At 44.1% G+C, this 14,789-nt stretch overlaps 1 protein-coding gene across 5 annotated transcripts in view; it reads right to left on the bottom strand.

Moving 5' to 3' along the window:
- The window catches only part of arhgap36 (Rho GTPase activating protein 36), a 35,749-nt gene that overhangs the window by 16,925 nt on the left and 4,035 nt on the right, over positions 1-14,789 (bottom strand). The window contains exon 1 of one of the 5 annotated variants that reach the window (XM_035148822.2): positions 5,464-5,599. The exons of the other annotated variants lie outside the window; for them this stretch is intronic. The gene's annotated coding sequence lies outside the window, so the exon portion shown is untranslated. Of the gene's footprint in view, positions 1-5,463; positions 5,600-14,789 lie in introns of those variants that run through there. 5 annotated transcript variants of the gene reach the window in all.

The following is a 14,789-nucleotide window of genomic DNA, read 5'->3' as shown; positions in this document are numbered from 1 at the left end:
CTTTTGATGAGCGGCAGCGGCAGCGACCGCTCGAACGAGTCTGACGTAACGAGGCTTAAGAAGCGTCTGATTGGGAAGAGGGGCTGAAACGCTGAAACGTGTGGAATGAGTCTCATCATCGCCGAGAAGCTTTTAACTGTTGTGTTCTGTCTTTACTCACAAATCGGACTCTTCACTAATAAAACAAGCTGGAGTCACACATGTGAGTTTTGCGGCAGCGCTCCGGTTTCTTCTTAGATTTAAAACCCCGACGGAACATTTCCCGACTATAAGAGTTCTTATTCTAATCTTTGACTAATCTATATGACCTCAATACACACAGGAAAGTGCTGAGGACGGGGATTCAGGCAGAAGGAACTTTAGATTTAAATCAACCACCGCGGCAGGAATAACAGGGTCTCACGTTTCATAACCCGAGTTTCTGAAGGTCTTAAATATGTTGAAATATTATAAACTAGAACTTAAATAAGTTAAAGTAGGTCTTAATTATGTTTGTATTGATTTAACGCTACTTCTCAAAATGTCTTGTTTCCAGGGTTACTCTCTACTTCACTTTATCTTCATTGAAGGTCAGTCTCATCCTCCTCTTCTTCAAGTCCGTGTTTATGTGATCGTATACGTCCACATCTGTGTGACCGGCTCATGTCTGTAATTGCGGGGGGGGAGGGGGGGCCTCAACCCACACAGCTCAGCGTGATTGGGGAAAATTGCCTCGGCCCTAAATGCTAAACGTAACCAGACAAGCGGTCTGCGGTGAAAGTGGGTGAACCACAGAGGTCGTCTGTAGAAACAGGTTCCATACGTTGTCTCGAAGCGACAAACTGGTTCAGCTGTAAACAAAACTGTGGGAACGATGGTTTCTCCTGTGAAAGGTCATCGGTTAGACGTGACGTTTAGAGAAAGTGTCACGTCTCACGCTCAGGCTTTTTTTTTTTTTACAGATGGTGAACCCGTGCGTTAGCTCACAGGTCGACATCGTCACGCGTGTAAAAAGAAAAATGGTCGTCGCCGCACAGACTTTGGTTTGGTGTCTGAAATGCCAGGGGGAAGGTTTGACCTTCAGAATAAACTGCCTGGTTGCCAACTCGTATATATTTTAGGCAGGAAGTGAGTCTGCTTTTATTTTGACGTCTGTGCAGCATTCAAAAGATTCTAAAAACTAAATGAGGCTCTTCTGTTATCATTTCGACACTCATCTTCTTTCATAACTAACCGCACACAGAATATTTGAGGTGATAATGTTTCGTCAGATCCCAGATCATGTCGTACGTCACTGAGCCCTCGTACGTTCCTTGTGGTGCAAATTCAAACATGAATCACACGAGCAGGACACTCGGTTTATTAGTTCATCAAGTTTTCCAACGTCACGGCTGCATGACGACGACAATGCTTCACTTCCTGACCTGAACATAACCTTAACTATGGGTTAACGGGGTTTTTTAAGCAAGTGATTCAAATCTGAAAACACCTCTGTGTGTTTCTGTTTTGTCCTTCAGCGTATTGAATGTCCCGAGATTAAAACTTCATAACCTCATATCCGTGATAATACCTTTAATACAGTGGAGACGATTTAAAAACGTGAAGGTCGCTCAGAGAGCTCATAACCCTGCAAAGGCTAATCTGACCCCAACTCGCCATGTTAAAGAAAAGTGGAAAATAAATCCTAGATCCGCTCCAAAATGTAACGGATTATCCCTCCGGTCACGCCCCCCCCCCCTCTCAACAAGGTTTAATCAGACATGTCCCAGTGGTTGGTGAGTAATTCTGCAAAGAAACGGCAAAGAAAACTCTACAAGGTTGATGTCTGGCTCTTTGTTTGGTTTTGGTGCAGACATATTTCAACAGACGGTAATTTAATACAAAAACATTCCAATAAACCAGAACCTAGACCAGGAAACTCTCACGTGGGATTTGAGGTGATATTTGTCAATATTCAGGAGAAAATAAAACCAAATTCCAAGGAATCAACTACGTGTTTGAGATTCTTTACGCTGATGTGGTTCTTCAAAGTTCGGGGGCCGTCCTCCCTCGACTTTCACAGATCTGACGAGAAGATTAGACAAATTTACGTCCTGATCCCTGCCCTCTGTCCAATTGTGTGGCTTTTCGTCAACAGCAGGACCCGAAGAAGAGAGACGATTCAAACCACATGAGGGAGAAACCACACGGGAAGACGGAGGACAGACGGGGCAGCAGCGAAGTGAATGAAAACTACACTTCACCCAAAACATCTCTGCACAGAAACACATGCTCGAAAAAAGACGAAATTACTGAGTTAACTGATGTGTCACTTGAGCTGCACCGCAGAACTCGATCCTTCCAAGAGCCCGGTCGTTGAAAGTTGAAAATGAATTAACCAAGAGTTGGGGAGATGTTTCAGCTTCCCAGATGTTAACGTGAAGTTCATTTACATGAAGACAATGTTGCTTTTACAAACTTTTGTTATATTACATTTCCGGATGTTCTAGGTCACAGATCAAGCCGAACACAATTCTCTAGATCGTATTATGACGGGGCGACGCGCTAACGGTCAAAATCCGGAAATGAGACATTTGCAGAACGACGTCACACACAAAGCTGCACCTGCTTAAACTCACCGCGTCCAAACTTTGCATTAAAAATCGAGCTACGAGGCGAAACGCGCACTAACGTGTGTGTTTGTGATTAGAGGCATATTTTCAGATCGAGCCGTGTTTGTGTGTTTTTGTTTCCGTCGTCTGATAAAGTGATAAAGTGTTGTGATCGCTAACAGATGCTTCATCTCACATCTCACTCGCTCGCATGTTGTTTTTAAAATCTCCATCTCTCCTCCATCCCCTGTCTTTCCATTCTCCGTCTCTATTCCCCCCCCCCTCCTCGTCTTCCACCTCTCCATCAGGGCTGCTGTTGATGTGCTTGTGTTTATTGGCTTCTCCCAGGGGTGTTTGTGTTCGAGTCCCGTGTGCTTCTCATCATTAACCCCCGGACCACTTGTTCCCACTTTCTGGGCAAAAACTGTGCAAGATGAGACAGATAATTAATCCTGCAACTCATTTTCTTTCATGAGGCAGTTTGTTTTTCCCTGAATAAATGGAAAAGGTTTAATCGTTGCCATTACGATTAACATAACTGTGCTTTTTCCCCCCCCCATCGCTGTGGGGAAGGAAATCCTCGAGGCAGAACCTCTTGATTGCCTCCTGCCTCCTCCATGTTAGCTGATGGGTGTAGTTCTTATCACTATCGCGTGTTTGTTTCTGATAAGTTTGGTTTTAATTTGTTCTTTGATGCAATAACAGGGTGAAAGACTGCTACTCACTTATTCGGCTTTATTGTTGTGCGATGGGAGGAGGCGGAGTCACGTCGGCCATTTTCCTTTACAGCCTCATGCCTATAGCAGAGATCGGGAGTCGACACCAGAACGAGACGACTCCCCCCCTTCCGCCGAGGACGTTATCTTTTCATGGCCGTTTGTCTCTTGGCAGGATTACTCAAAAAAATGAACGAGATTATTTCCACGACATTTTGGTGCAGGGGTGGAGCTTAACGCAGGAAACATCTCATTTAAATAAAGGATTGTTTTCCCCACTTTATTATATTTCTCTGGATATAACGAATGGATCTTTGTGAAGGTGAGATAACTAATGTGGGACCCTTTTAGTTTAAATAACAGTCATTGGGTCCAACAACTGTTTTACTCAGATTATTGATTACCCCCCCTCACCAGCTAACCTTCCTGAATGCCTCTATTTATATCACAATGGCCCCTGTGCACTGACGGTTTGTTTCAATACAAAACACAGGACGACACCAAGCAGCTGTGGCTCTTAACGTCATTTTACAGGCTCCACATCGGGGTGCGTTCTTCAAGAGGTTGATAAGTTTTATTTATAATCAAGATATCCAATGCAACACATGTACAAGTTAATTAAACACTTTGCATCCTTCTATTTATGTTAAAAACGTATCACAACAACTTCTTTAAAAGATCCGTTTCCGATCTTGTGTAAGAAATGAACCGGTTGTGGTTCCCAGTTCATCCCAGTAAACGCTTTATATACGATCCCACTCGCTGCGTCTCCTGTTCTGGCCTCAGGGTTTTGCTGCTTCGTGGGTGAAGGACAATAGTTTTACTATATAGGCTCCGTCTTTCAAGTCTATTATAAACTGACCTGCTTCCCCGGGACTGAGGGAAAACTCCAGAGCTGCCTGGTCTCATGCACTTCAGTGAAATGTGCAGAGGACAGATGAATAGAGCCTGTACACATATAATACACATAATGTACATTATCTCCACAACACAAGCACGGCTCTTGAAAAAAAAACATTGTCCCTGACAACATAATTATATTTTATCTTTCCTCCCCTTTCATATTTCACGTGATGGACACATGAATAATGTTCTGTTCTCCTGAAAGATTGTTTCTATAATGAGAAAACGTTGTTTTGTCCTTATTCATTAAATGAATCTGGAGCCTCACTAGGACGATCTCACAAAACACATCACAACTGAGACTCAAACGCATTAGTATGCAAAGGTGCGTACTTATATTCACATCAACACTGAGGAGAAGGAACACACACAAACACACACACTCTCTCTCACACACACACACACACACACACACACACACACACAGTTAAACAGACAGGCAGCACTAATAGGCCCCTTGGCAGCGCTAAAGACTTCAGGCTGAGCCACAGAAACAGGTCTCACATCGACACAGCAGAGGTATTGTGTCAGTTCTGACTAAACTGGCAACGTGCGCACACACACACACACACACACACACACACAGACAGACACACACTCACATAAACACAGACAGTTTTTGGGCATCACACACTCTCTGCTGTTTGGACTTCAACGTTAGGTCGGTGGATGAACACTGATAGAAGCAGATTAGTGGGATGATGCCAAATGCTTATTTATGTGCAAGTGTGGTGTTTTAGTGCGAGTGTGTGTGTGAGTGTGTGTTTGCTTGTGCGTGCATCTCAGTGTTATTCTATGTAATGAGAAGGTTCATGTTTTAAGCAGGACGACAAAACCAAGTCGGACAAAAGATGAGGTTTTTCTCAGAATCAGACTATATATTCTAAATTTAGATTTTCCACATTCTTAAATCTTGCCGTCTACATCGAGTTAACCACATTGTAAAGGCAGGAGTTATTAACTGGGGGTCCTGCACAGTCCCCATGAGCCACAGTTGTTTTCCAAAAGTGACAAAAACTAAAATGAGCAACAACATGGACAGATTCTAAGAGAAGAACTGATCCTTTAATTCTTACACCTGAAGGATATTTAGCTTTTTACCTCAGTTAGTTTATAATAACATAATAGGACTTACTTTTAAATGTCAGTGTAAGACATCAGTGACATTCTGCATCATTTAAAGTTTATCAGTTAGGTTAGGTTAAGACACACACAGACACACAGACACACAGACACACACACACACACACACACTCACACAAGTCGTCACTTACTCTCAGTTAGAAGTCCCTGCAGATTCCTGGGCTCCGTGTATCCAGACTTTGCTCACAGACACAAATCAACAATGAGCTGAATGAGCAGAGTCGCAGTAGAAGTAGTGAGCGAGCGAGTGAGGTAGACAGAGACAGGGTGGAAAAGAGGGGGGGGTTGGTCAGGCTGATAGGCAAGTTAGATTAAGAGAGGAGGAGGAGGAGGAGGAGGAGGAGCGGTGTTTACAGGCTCCACATTAGGAGCTGGCAACATAAACACAAGAAAGATGGGAGGAGAGAAAGGAGGGAGGAGGAAACAGAAAAGGGGGAAGAGGATGATATAGGATGGAAGTGAAGGAAGGAATGAGAGGGAATTAATGGGGGTGAGGAAGCAAAGAGACGGAAGACGAAGGAGATGTAAGAAGAGATAAAAAAGGCAAAGAGGGGAGTGGAAGTAAAGAAACAGGTATTTAGGGAGTAATGCAGGTATAAGGAGTAAGGGAATGATTTAATACGGGACATAAGAAACAGAGGAGGCAAAAAGTAGGTAAGGATTTGACAAAGGAGAGAAGAGGTAGGGAGGAGAAAAAGAAAAGCAGAAGAAAGGATGAGAAGGAGGTTTGGAGGGAGAGAGGGAGGGAGCAGAGGTAAGGAGAGAAGGGGCAACAGAGAAGGAGAGGTAAGGAGGGAGGGAGGGAGCAGAGGTAAGGAGAGAAGGGGCAACAGAGAAGGAGAGGTAAGGAGGGAGGGAGGGAGCAGAGGTAAGGAGAGAAGGGGCAACAGAGAAGGAGAGGTAAGGAGGGAGGGAGGGAGGGAGGGAGCGGGAGGAGGATTAAAACAGGCCAAAAATAAAAGCTCTATAAAAAGGACAGACGAGCAGGTGAGGAGAGGAGAGGAGGAGGAGAGGAGGAGGAAGGAAAAAGGAGGGAAGTGAATTTTCTAGTAGAGCTGCTGCTCATCATCCTTCTCACATCAACAACTGGAGTGAAGCTACATGTGAGGGACACTTACTTCTATCATGCTCACAGGGTGGTGGAAAAAGACCACACAGGACTACAAAATAAAACAACCTTCAAACCCACTGCCACAGAGTGTGCATGTGTGCGTGCACGTGTCAAAACAAGCCTGGAAAGTGTCCGTCAGCACTGCAGCTGTGCGACCCAAAACAACAGCGGCTAAAATGGAACGACGCCGCGACCTCGTGACCTCTCGCTTCAGCCCCCGAACAGACGACAGATTTCATCGTCGTCTAATAAAACGAGGGAAACAACTTCCTTTGAAACAACACGGCACGAGAGGAAGTCTCACAAAACAAACACAACGTCCAGCACAGACACGGAGACTAAACAAAAACAAATGAGAATCAGAGCAACTTCAGATCAGACGAATTCAGACCCAGACGACGTGTTCCTTCTCGTTTCTGAACTCACTTCAGCTGCCAAATAAATCAGTTTAACGTCGCTCAGACCTCCCGGCTCATTTTCATATTTACAGTCAAAACTGCTTCGGGATCTTTTTTAGGCATTTGGACGTTGACTTCTTTTATTTCGTCGTATTTCTTTGTCACTGGCATTTAACTCAAGGACCCTGAATCTTTTTCTGTCCCACAGCCGTGAGTCACAGTGCAGACTGGAGGAGCCGGGATTGAACCACCATCCTTCTGGTTTGTGGACGACCCGTTTTACCAACTGCTTTCTCTAAACAATAAAATGCTTTTAAGGTTTCGCTTAGTGAAGTTACTCTGGGGAACGACATGGTCAAGTCCTGGATATTTCTGTCTCATGGGGACATTAACAAACAAGAACCAATAATTAAATCATGACAGAAAAAGATTCATAAATTCAGAAGCAGGAACCTTTGAAAGAACTAATGAGATAACACGAGATAATTAATATCACCAACGTCCTTTTGGGGAAAGATCAAACATTTCTTGAAGCTGTGAGTTATTTTAGAACTCGTGATTTAGTTTCTCTACAAATCGACAACTTTCCTGAGCTACTAAACTTTGCTTTTACTTTGTTTATAGATTTTCTGAGTGGACCCAAAGACTTTGAACGAACCGTGATGTTTGTGGACATGGTTTTATATTTGTGTTCAATAAATTGTCCAGACTTTGGACAAAAAAAAGAAAATAAAATCCATCCAGTCCATAGAAATAATAAAATAAAATCTGTTATCTGTTGATAAGCAGCTGCTGCAAATGTTCATTTAAAGCCAAATAAAGACAAAATAAATTGGAAAAACATTCACTCCCATGAATATTATAGATCATAGTCACTGAGTCTTTCTGTATTAATTTAACTACAATTTAAGTTATTATATTTATCATATTAATCAAGTCTTGTCTCTTCTGTTTTTAAAGAAAAGGTCTTAAACTGATCAGTATAATAATACCAGGAGCATCAGGCTGCTGCGTATCGTACAAATGTGCTTGTTACAGTAGAAACCCATCTTGACCTCTGACCCCTGCCCCGTCCTTTTCCATTGAGCTCATGGATATAACACGTCTGTCACACTCTCTGTGTTTTGTGTGTCAGCTCATTCTCCGTCTCCTCTTCCGGCTTCTACCCGACCGCCTTTGATCCTGTCCACTTCCTGCCACGGCGCCATGCGTGCACAGGTCAAAGGTCACGCGTCGAGTCGCACAGCTCGTCCTCAAACTCATGTGCTGACTCCGACTGTCGGCCTAAAAAACAGGATGGATGATGAACAGGCGACGCACACCCACAGTAACACACACAGGAGGCCGGAAATCCATGTCAGGGCAGCATGTCGAACTTCACCGACTGCACTGCCCCCTACTGTCCAAACACGAGTACAACCAGACTACAGGATCCAATCATTCAAACTAAAAACAGGAAAGATGCACAGAAAAACATCCCCGTGGTCCTGAATCCAATTAGTGTCAAACTAATCAAGATGTGAACGTTCCAGGAATGAAAGGAAAGAAAAGCCCATAAGGCAGGAGGTGGATTTCCTCCTCTACTCTTTAACCTCGTCAGCAGAAAGCAGCCGAACATGTTTTCACAACCACAACAGGACTCAAAATTAGTTTCCGGACTCTTCCCAGCATCTTTAAAAGAGTCGGAAAAGGAAATTAAAGCTCAAGTTGTCCACCTGTTCTCCAAGATGAGGTCAGAACGGATGTTTGGGTTGATTTTTGTACGACAGGAGGACATGGACACGTCATCCAATCACCTGAGACCCTTATCAACACTTTATACTGCAATGGACCTCGACCTGTCCCAGTCTGTCCACAGCTCAGCTGCACATCACCCCGACTCTAATCCAAGTCCTGCAACCCGTTCCCATTATCACCCATCGTTGATATGAATATTGATTAGAGCAGCTTGTGCAGCCACATTAAAGTTGTTTAATAGGCCCAAGAGTTTAAAGTACAAACTGTAAAACTGGATCAAAGTTAAAAGGGTTGAGTAAAACATTGTTTAAACTGTGATGCAACTTCCCAGACGTCTGAGAGGACACAGCCGGTCGACTGCTTCTCCGACTGAAGTCCACACCTTCGGTTACTGAGACTGACAAGCTGCTCATTACAGGAGCAGAGGGAATTACTCACGTCGACAACGGACAGTTACGTTCTCGGGTGGCACTGAGCGCCGGACTTCATGTGCACTGAGGTGTGACGCTACTGTCGCTGCTCTCACACACACACACACACACACCTGCTGAAGGGATATTTATAGCAGCGAAACACTAAGTGTCTCTGTTCTCACGCTGCGACGTGAGCGAGCATCCAGACAACCATCGTGTGCACGAACACGCAAACTCACTGAGGAGGAAAGAGCTGAGAAATGAACCTCGCTCTGCTTTGCTTTTTTACGCCTTTATTCCATTATTCTGACCACGTCTCTCAGGCCGGTTGATCGTTATCACTTTATGGCTTTCAGCAGCCCGGTCCAAGAACACGAGTGATTTCCTGCAATGCATCGGACGGCAGATAACACCTTCTTTCTGCAGACGGATTATTGGGAAGGTCGCAGAGTTCTCGTTAGATAAGGAAGTATTGACTCGTAATTAAGAGTCAGATTGGCTGAGTCCATGTCATGTGACGGCGTTCAGCAGACGGAACAAGCACAGAAAGCGTTTCACAGATCGACAGATTCCTGAAGGACACGGGACGATGTCCGATACGTGATTTACACCTGGCGTTAAAAGAGCATTTTGGGTTATTAGATCACAATCATCACCACAAACATCTGTTAACCTGCTAATAGAGACATCTGCTAGTGGGCAACTGGGGAATTCCAGTTTTAAACAGCGCTGCATTAGTAATTTAAAGCTTCGCCATGAATATCACAACCATCAGTCAGTAAACAACAGTGAAATCTGTAGGAAAAATTAAAATAATTTCTCTATACGAGTCTTTATCTTCAGGATTTTACAATGAACTGGACACAAACTTCAACATGGCGCCATGTTCCTGTTTGAGTTTCCTCCTTTGCCTTGTTGAGTCTCTACAATCACCACGTCACACATCACTCTCCGTCGTTCCATCCTCGTCTGGTGTTTTTTTAAGGAAAAGAGGAAACGCCAACATCTAGAGAGGAAACAACATTCCAGCGTGGACATCGATAACAAGCGTTTCTCATTCCGTCTCCAAACAGGACGTCCACGTCCGCGCCCCTCGTCAACGCTCTCTGACAACTTCCTAAAACATCCTCCTCTCTTAATTTGTATACCGATAACGACTGAATGGCTTCCTGCTGAGAGAGGAAACCGTTCTACAGTTTAGTCTATGATGACGTCAACCCCCCCATTAGCTGTATTTAGTGTCGAGTTTCAACGAGTGAATCTCTAACACAAGTCTGGTGGCACAGTTAAAGTTACCAAAGAGTGAAGCCAAATCTTAATCGCCCCCTGGTGGTTGGCTGCAGTAGAGTTCATTAACCCTGCCTCCTCCATGTTGGCAGAGGAGACATGGACACACTGATGAATGAATGTCTGTGCAACACTTTAAAGTAACCCCGTCAGGATAAAGGATTTACAGACAGAGTTAAGACGAACAGAAGAAAGTGTAAAACTCAAGTCGATAAACTGACAAACATTAAAAAACGTGGATCATGTTTCCTGCCTGTTGCAAAAAAAAAGCTCTGGAGACGTGATCTCATTTTGAAGGAGACTCTGGCTCAGGGAAGGTAAATATCCAGTAGTCACAGACTGTTCTCCCACAAAGGAAAAGGCACAATGTGAATAATATGTTTTCCTTTTGATGTTTTGATTCAACATTTCTGTTTTCGATCAAAGAGCCTTTAAGCGATTCCAAAAAACGTACTGCAACAAAAATGTTCCTGTAAATACTTTAACAGTTTAACGTACAGCGGACGGATTGTCCCCGTGTGCGTCTGTACAGTATGTTCAATCTGAATCGGGCCCATGTTTCACGTCTCATACAGATTCCTGTTCGTTGAGATCCTCAGATAAAACATCTGTTTTTGTTTCGGACTCTCAAACCACAACATCTGTCAGTTTTCCAAACACTAATATGTGTTTGTTTGTCAGGAGTAAAAACCCAAAAAGGAGCTTGGCACCGACTCCGAGTCTCGAAGTTTCAGATGTAAGATTGAAGTGACTCCGACACGTTCGTCCTGCTCAAGCATTTTGCTGAATTCCACAAAGTTAAACTCAAGCGAGACGGTCAGAGAAGTTAGACTCGACTGTAACCAGGACACAGAGCCACCGATTCACAGACAGAAGGTCACAATGTCGATGACATTTTATCTTTTTGAGATAAACATCAAAACTCCAAGCAAGCCTAACTCAGAAATACCTCAGAACGCATTATCATTAGGGATTTTTATGCTTAAATACTGTGAAAAATGCAATTAGAGGAAGAATGACTCACTTGAAAAGAATTACCGAAGGTCGCCAGCCTGTGACCTGACATTTACCGCTGTGCATTTCATTGTGTGCAAAACTTGTGTGCAAAACTATTTGCTGTGTGCTTGCTCGAAAGCTTGTGCCCATAAAGTTCAACAATCAGGCCTCAGAGTTTCATCTTTCACTCTCTAATCTGTGAATGTGATGTCCGTGGACTCTAACGCCAAGTTTGCAGCCCAGAACGGAGAAATCTAACTTTGTAAAAGGGCCTTTCATGTTTTTATCCAACCTGATCATCAGGTTATGTTGCAATACGCAGCTTCACCACTAGATGCCACTAATCCTGCAGCCTCAATCAAAACCAGACTGCTCCGAGCATTCATTTAAAAATAAACTTAGACTAACACGGCTTGTTGACGTGAAACTGAGTCGTTCACGAGCAGCAGGTCCATTTGTTCTCGTCTCATTTGATGAAATTTAACGTCTTTTGTTTGGCTCGTCGTGATGAAGCCTCGTCCCCAGAGGACGGAGGAGAGATCCGGGGAAGTGACGCAACCGCCATCTGCTCTCGTGGCTGAGCGACGTACGTTTGCTGTTGTGGAGACGTACTGCAGCGTGAAATTGTACAGCGGTACGTTTTATTTCCGTCAGACAGAATTTACTCGCTGTAATTTCATATGAGGCTTGAGTTTCACCCCCCCCCCCTCTTGATCCTCTATGCTTTTTCCGAGGTTTGTTTTATTCATTGCGACAGTGATATGAAGCAGAGGAGAAGTGGGGAGAGGGAAGAGGAGAAGCAGGAGAGGAGAACAAGGAGCGAGGCTTTGTACTGTTCAGGAATAATGCATCGGAAATAGAATCTCGATTTGGTTCAAACCGAACTTTAACTTTAAATAAAGCCTCGATCAGCTGGGAAGGTAATTTGATATCAGAGATAGAAACAGCCTATCACTAATTTAATTGGTTAATTAATGCTGATCGAGGCTGACTCCTGATTGGTCGAGTGCGTGTCTCCATGGAACCTCAATACGCGTGTTTTAGTGACACCTGTGCAGATTGTGTCATTTCATTGATATATTAAAAATAAAACTATAAGAGCTGCACAGAAAGCATCCTCCTGCGTCATTAGGAATCAATACGAGGTCACAGGAAGTGTCGCCGTGGTGACAGCTCTGACCAGATCAACCCCCGGACGTGACCATCCATCTTACAGGATGAGAGCCGCGTTGGGATGTGGACGCCATTTTGGGGCCAGGCAGAGATTCCTCTACAGGGAATAACCAGGAAATGTGGTAACTGTCGACCAGGGCTTTGAAGATGGAGCCGCTCCGTCTCCGACCTGGAGGACGACGCATCCTGTCTCCTCGGAGCCGACACCGTCATGTGATCAATTCAACGTTTGGTTATTTCTCATTTACCTTCTTAAACTGGTGTCATTACTTCATCTGCTGCTGAGAGCGATTGACTACATTTCCCAGAATGCCTCTTGACAACGCAAAAAACAACTTCTGCACCAAATCTCCCAGAAAACGACGACTTCGTTGTGACACTTCTCTCCGCCCCTCGTCTCTGACCAGTTGCCTGCAGCTTGTGTAACACGACTAAGTCCCGTTAAGAAGAGGATTTCTCCACAGATAACATTAACTTCATTAGAACGACTGCGATCACAGCAAATCTCCTTAAAACCAAGGAAACTGCTCAGGGCACAGATTAGTCAAGACTGGAACACATGATGTCATGTAGTGGATTCCAGTAATGTCGTTCTCGTCTAATTCTATTTTCACAATAAACAATAATAAAAAAAAGCAACGGAAATACTGATATCAGCCGATAATGATGTTATTGAAAACTTAGAAGAAATGTAATTGAGGCTTGTCAGAGCATTTCAGAGGAATTCTCCTTTAAAGTGCATTCTTTCCAGTTTCCTCTCTTTTCCTTCACATTCATGATTAAATAGCTGTCGGACGCAGCCTGAAACCTCGGCGGTGCTGCTCCCAGAAACCCAGACTTGTGACCAAATCCCTGAAGCAGCATGGCTCGGCTCCCGCCTGCCGTGTGAGCCGAGGTCCAGAACGATCCTCCAGCCTCACGCGTCAGTAAATCAGGCCCAGGCTGACGGTCTCTGTGGAGCGGCACACCATCCGTCACAAAGTCAAAACCCCCGACACGCACACAGAGCTGGCACCGACGCGTGAAGATGGATCTGTGGTGAGTGAGGATGCTCTTCACTCAGGAAGCTGGAGAAGGATTTCTGACTCACTTCACACCATGTAAACACAGAGATAGAGGAAAAGATGGAAACAGTTTCCTTATTTTTCCAGTGTTGTTTGGTCTCTGCTCCTCACCTCCAAGGAGACTAAACACTGAGGGCTGAGGAGAGGGAATCCTGTGGTTCTCCTGTCATAACTCAATAAAAGGTCTCCACACACACACACACACAGGAATGTGCACACAAATCACACACACCTCTGCGAACGTGGAAGTGTTTCTCTTGACGTGCTTCCACAAAGCACACGTCACACACACACACACACACACACACACACACACACACACACACACACACACACACACACACACACACACACACACACACACACACACACACGTTATCTATCATTTCCTGAGCCGAGCACAAATTAACGTCTCCTCAGCCACTGATTAACAAGCTGCTCCAACGTTTCCCAAACTTTTACGTCACGTCGGTTTTAGCCGGATATCACAGATTTACCTTGAAGCTTTTCAATCTACACAACATGTGACACACGTATTCTTAGACACAGTGAAAGACCAACTGGTTGATAATATAATATAGAATAATAACAAAGAAGATGAAGGGATCTACAGAGATTAAAGTACTCAAATCAACAGGTCCCAGCTCTTCAGACTAAACCAGTTCAGATGAGCATTTCTCTTATTGGTGCAGTGGAGACTGAACCTGCAGCTGGAAGTGGCCACTGAGCGCTGGTTACATAACTCAAAGCTGATGAGAGATTACAGGCTGTTTATGAGGACACCCTGAAGCCACTGACACACACACAGACACACACTCACTGACACACATACAGACACACATACAGACACACACACTCGGTCGACTAAACCCACCAAATGCACAGAAACACACTGAAGTCATCACCAGAGAGCGAAGCAGAGCAGACTGGAGAGAATTGATTCGTGCAGCGGTTGATAATTAAAGTATTAATGTTTTTCTGTCCGTCAGTGTGAAATGAAGGAAACTGGAAGAAGCCATGCAACATATTACACATCGGGCTGAAAAGTGTTTATTATATTAAACTATATAAATTGTATTATTCGACTCAATTCTCTCAACACTTTGGTAAATCACAGAAAAGTTAGAGCAGCAGTGAGGAAGCATCAGAGCTTCATCACTGGTCCGTTAATGTTTGACCCGTAATCAGGTTCATTCAAGTCTGTGATATAACGAGTTGCCACAATTAATCTATAGCCCTCGTGATAATCGATACCTTATCTTTAAATGCTGGATTAAT

This window comes from Hippoglossus stenolepis, chromosome 23 (genome assembly GCF_022539355.2).
Source record: "Hippoglossus stenolepis isolate QCI-W04-F060 chromosome 23, HSTE1.2, whole genome shotgun sequence".
NCBI classification, from domain to species: domain Eukaryota; kingdom Metazoa; phylum Chordata; class Actinopteri; order Pleuronectiformes; family Pleuronectidae; genus Hippoglossus; species Hippoglossus stenolepis.
This window is presented reverse-complemented; position numbering and strand designations above follow the sequence as displayed.